The following is a 5,044-nucleotide window of genomic DNA, read 5'->3' on the forward strand; positions in this document are numbered from 1 at the left end:
CGAGCTGCTGTCAATGACAACGAAAACCCAGTGTATGTGGATGTGTGGATATATATAATGTATATAATATATATACACGCAGTTCTGGGTTTATTCTCGTGCGCCTCACGCCGCAGTGCTTCCCCCTGGTCAATCCGGGATTATGTATGTCGGCTCGCGCGCGCGCTCATTGTGTCCCAGAAAGCGTGGCGGATTGGGAGGGGATTGGGATCTACAGGATATTTAAACAAGCAAACAATAAAAAGAAGCGAGTTTTGAGTGATAGAGACGAAAATGAATATACAGTTTAGCAAACACTAAGGAAAATATGAAATGCTCTGATTTCTTTACAGGAAGCACAGACTATGTTGGATTAATTCGGCGCACACACACACACACACAGGTTCCTGTTCAATGTTCACTTAACATCAGAGAGACTCGATTTTCCCACATCATAAACATTTCTTTAAATCCTTTATAACTTCAGGGGATTGTTTTATTCTTGTAACATGCACATTGGAAGAACTTTGCTTTTTATCCTTTATATATAGCCTATAGTCCTCGTATTTCAAAACCAGCATGCTCCTCCCCCTAAGACGGTTATTCTGCCTCTTGGGTGGTGCTTTCAGTTAAACCCCGCCCACAAAAGAGAGTTTGGAGATCCCTCACCACGCCCCCTAGCTGCAAGAACTAAATTCATACATCATTAAGTGATGCATAGCACATACCGGTACCCACTTTACAAAATACATTTGTTGAAGCACATAATTATTGTTGTAAATCTGTACTTTAATAAGAATTTTGTTTAAGAGTAAAATTCTATCCAAGCAGCCCAAAATCTGTTTTGTAAATATTAGTGGTAATGTGGTAGCCTAATGGTTAAGGTGTTGGGCTACCAATCGGAAGGTTGTGAGTTTAAATCCCAAGCTGCCACTGCCTGAGCAAGGCCCTTAACCCTTCAATTGCTCAGTTGCGTAATAATGTAAGGCGCTCTGGATAAGGGTTTCTGCCTAATGCTGGAAATGGTAATGTATTTATGCATGTATATCTAATCTAACATTTTTCATCACATACACTATAAACCACAATACATTAAGTGCTGAAAACATGACACTTTTTAGTATAGCAGCGATCAGTCTATAAAGTCAATAAAGTAAGGCTAGAAAGCCGTAGAAAATAAAGCACAGACAATAAGATAACGCAATCCTTAATATTTTATTAGACACACACATTACACATATTTTTAAAGACTCTTTGAGCAAAACCTGAAATGCTGAAATAATGATTTTTGTAAAACAAAACAAAAAAGAGATAAAATGATAAGCTGCTTGTTTGGATGAGCATTTTGGAGAAAATTGCCCTTATTATTGGTCTCATTCCACTTTCACTGACATACCTTCACCTCCAAACAGTGGGGACAATTCAGCGCAAGGTCAACAGCACCTGCCAATCTCACACAGATAAAATTAAACTAGATGAAACAGGATATGAGCAGATTCTGGCATGGTGATGTGATGATGATAATGTCATCTGAGAGGTCATTCTAACTTATGTGTACTTGGACAATAGGTTGCCCACCTAGTCATTACCAGAAATGAATCATCCTTTCATATGATATTACACTGAGAGCATGACAGAGGGGACAGTATCACCATGAATAAGAGGGGGTTGTTTGATTTAAATGAAACTAATATAAAGGTGAGCTTATGAAGACTAATGGATCTTGGTTCATCGCAGAAGGTCCTCCATCTTCATTTGGCTAATGCTGCATTAGTACATGAGAAATACAGTGAATGATAAAAGCAATCCGACCGTTACATGTCATGTGATGTGTAGGTTCATTCCATGTCAGAGTGTGGAAATGAGGAGAGGAGGTGTTTTTGATGCTACCAACTGAGGTCAACAGTGTGCAGTAAGTAAATTATTTCAGCATGAAATAACAAGAAATGTGACAGCTTGGAGCGTTCATGTGGTTCAACTGGAAGAAGTGAATCGGTATTTAATTTAAAAAAAAAAAATGAAGATTGAGTTGTAAGAACCCTGCACATTCTTCCGTCAGATAAAAGCACTGTTTTATTTGTGTTTGTAATGCATGACTTTAAGTGGGAATTGGTTAGAAATGACCAAGTATTGCAAAATGGTAGCTAGTTCTTCAGAAGTGAAAACAGGTAAGTGTTGTTGTGACCAGTAAGCTAGAATGCTGTTTTAGTAACCCCAGTGACTGCAATGCTTTCATGCTTCAGTACTTTCTCTAAAAATGGCCACTTTTAAGACTCGGATCAACCACTTTACAGAGAACAGGGAGCGATTGTGTTCAAATAGTATGACATCGGGCTTCACTGATTGTAGACTCTAGAACCTTTTCTTTCAAACAGGGGAGTCTGAACAAACAGGGATTCTGAACAAAACCCATATGATTAACACTCTAACTGGTTAAATAATCTGTTGAAAAAAAAAAAACATTTTTCTCTCTTTGTGTCTGTCTTCTCTAACCAGAATATATCTCATCCACTGTGTCCTACAAGTTGTGTCCTATGATATGTTTAGGCTATCCAAGAGAGTCCAGTAACATCTGACTCTGACATTGGCATTGAGTAAAATCTGGAATGCTCCCAAACTCATTAATGTTTATTGCCAAAAAGATTCAGCAAGACCAAAGCCATTGAGCTATCAGGCCAGGTGAGCGAACCACACTGTTAAGTTCCCAGGTCCAAGGCAATAGAGGTCTACATGCAGGAGGCACTGAGCCAGGGCTTTATTTGGTTCTCAGTCTCATTAGCATTGGCCAGGTTTTTCTTGTTTTTCCTCTGCCTCTGTATTGAGTACCAACAACGGAACAAGGTCACTATAAAGTATCATTACTCCATGTTTTTGGTACCTGGTGTGCTGGTGCAAATGCAATAAGCACAAGTACCGAATTAGAGACGTCTTACACCCCTATTTGTATCCAGGAAAAAGATCAATAGAGTCAGGCTTTCACTATGTCTATGCATTACAAATACCTCAACATGCTATATGTCCTTGTCAGGATTCTGTTTGTGCTCCAGTTCTTCATGAATGACTTCCATGAAACGCTGCACAGATGTGAAACCGTATTTTTCTCTTAGTTTTTACTGTTTTTACTGTTACTGTTCTACCCTTGCATATTGAACCCTTGAACTTTTTAATCTTGTGTTTTGAGTTACCAGAGAGGACAGGGCACCACCATGAGACCAACAGCGATGTGGACAAATTCATCCAGTGGGTTTAGCCTCATTTAGTACAAGAATGAATAAGGGATTTGGTACTATACTTGGGTTGATAACATATACTCAAAAGGCTAGCTGGCTAGCTTGCTTTTTATGCTTGTACACAATGCTGTATGTTTTGCTCATATTTAAATCTCTGTTCAGTTTTTGTCTATCATGTAATACATCATGATACTTGTCTCCATTTGTAACCTCTCTTTCCCAAGTTTCAACATTACAGCATTTATTGTGAGTTTATTCCATTGACGGATGACGGTTTAAAAACGGTAGAAGCACAGGTTACTGATTTTTCCGGGATTTGTATAAAAATACATAAAATTCAGGCTGCCCGTTTACACTTAAAGCAATCTCCTTTGATTGATTTGTATTAAATCAAATTAATTAGCGCTGTCTTATTATTGAGAAAATATTTGCGTTGCCGTCAGTTTTATATGAGGTATGATTGCTTTCTGCAAAAAACAGGAATGAATGAATGAGAAATTTGAAAGCTTGTGAGAATATATTCTTTCTAGATTTGTGTGCCCACTGGTATGATCAGCCACCGTGTTAGCTTTTAAATTAGAGCTGCTGTGAACATCATTGATGAAATGCATATAGGAATGAATAAAAGAGAATTGCTTTTTAAATGAATTGTTCTTTTCCAGCTTCTTTCCCTTTACCATTTTCTATTCATTTCCCCTACTGTCTCTCGTCACAGCATTGTAACCGAACAGTTCTTTTATTCTTGGAGTTTCGCTCATCTTGTTGCCTTCTCTAAAGAAAAACTAGTTCGTTTGTTTATTATATGTGATGTCTTTGATGAACTATTTCATAAGTACAACATCTCATTTTCTCTTACTGACTCTCTCTCTCTCTCTGTCTCTGTCTCTCTCTCTCTCACACACACACACACACACACCACACACACACACACACACACACACACACACACACACACACACACACACACACACACACACACACACACACACACAGATAATGGATGAAATATATAACAAACCATGCCATAGTGAGAAGGACATGGGATAAGAATTGCATTATTCAATTAAATTAAATTATATTTGTATAGAGCTTTTAACAATAGACATTAGTCAAGCTAGCAAGGGAATAAAATTTTCTGAGATGACCTCAGAAAGACACATTGACAGCAACCAGAATAAAAAGGGTTGTACCCCAAACTTGTACTGTTTGGGGTGCCACTAAATAGTAGCATTAAAAATTATTACTATTTTTTTTACTGTATACTGTCCTGTATCCTGTAATAAGCACAGAAAAAGTTATTATGATTACAGCAGCAGTTTGTAGGTATAAGTTTACAGAATCCAACTGAGATTTTCCACATAAGCAAGAGTGACTGAACGTGAGTTTAGGAAGTGCGATGCTTAGAGTGTCCATAGAAACATTTTCAGTAGCAGAAAGTAAATCACGAGAGTTGAAGCTTCAAGAGCAAAGAGCATTATTATCATCCCGGACTATCATTAATAGCCTCATCATAGAGATGATGGTAAATAACAAAACATTAACTATATACTCTCAGATATCCTGCAGCTGGATGCCTCCAGTGCACTCTCACAGCTCACTGCAGTTACACTTCTGGAAAAACCTGCCTGGTAAAATGGAAATGGAATAGCTCTCAGCCATTATCCACAACCTTTGATTTTATTGCAGTTTGGCCCACAAATGTAATCACCTAGACCTTTTATCTGAAAGCAAAATTAGAGATGCAGTAAACATTGCATGTTGAACTTTTCAATAATTATTTCTAATTTTGATCTGAAAGAAAATCGGTGCAATAATGTCAAGTAAAAGACTTTTAT

General features: G+C 37.7%; 1 protein-coding gene across 2 annotated transcripts in view; it reads right to left on the minus strand.

Annotated features, from left to right (window-relative positions):
* Positions 1–165, minus strand: part of igsf3 (immunoglobulin superfamily, member 3) — a 116,934-nt gene extending 116,769 nt beyond the window's left edge. Inside the window, exon 1 of one of the 2 annotated variants that reach the window (XM_027155057.2) lies at positions 1–165. This exon is cut by the window's left edge and continues 756 nt beyond it. The gene's annotated coding sequence lies outside the window, so the exon portion shown is untranslated. The other variant, XM_027155058.2, reaches the window with a different exon arrangement.
* Positions 166–5,044: the final 4,879 nt, after the last annotated feature.

The sequence above is a fragment of the Tachysurus fulvidraco genome, chromosome 6 (genome assembly GCF_022655615.1).
Source record: "Tachysurus fulvidraco isolate hzauxx_2018 chromosome 6, HZAU_PFXX_2.0, whole genome shotgun sequence".
NCBI classification, from domain to species: Eukaryota; Metazoa; Chordata; class Actinopteri; order Siluriformes; family Bagridae; genus Tachysurus; species Tachysurus fulvidraco.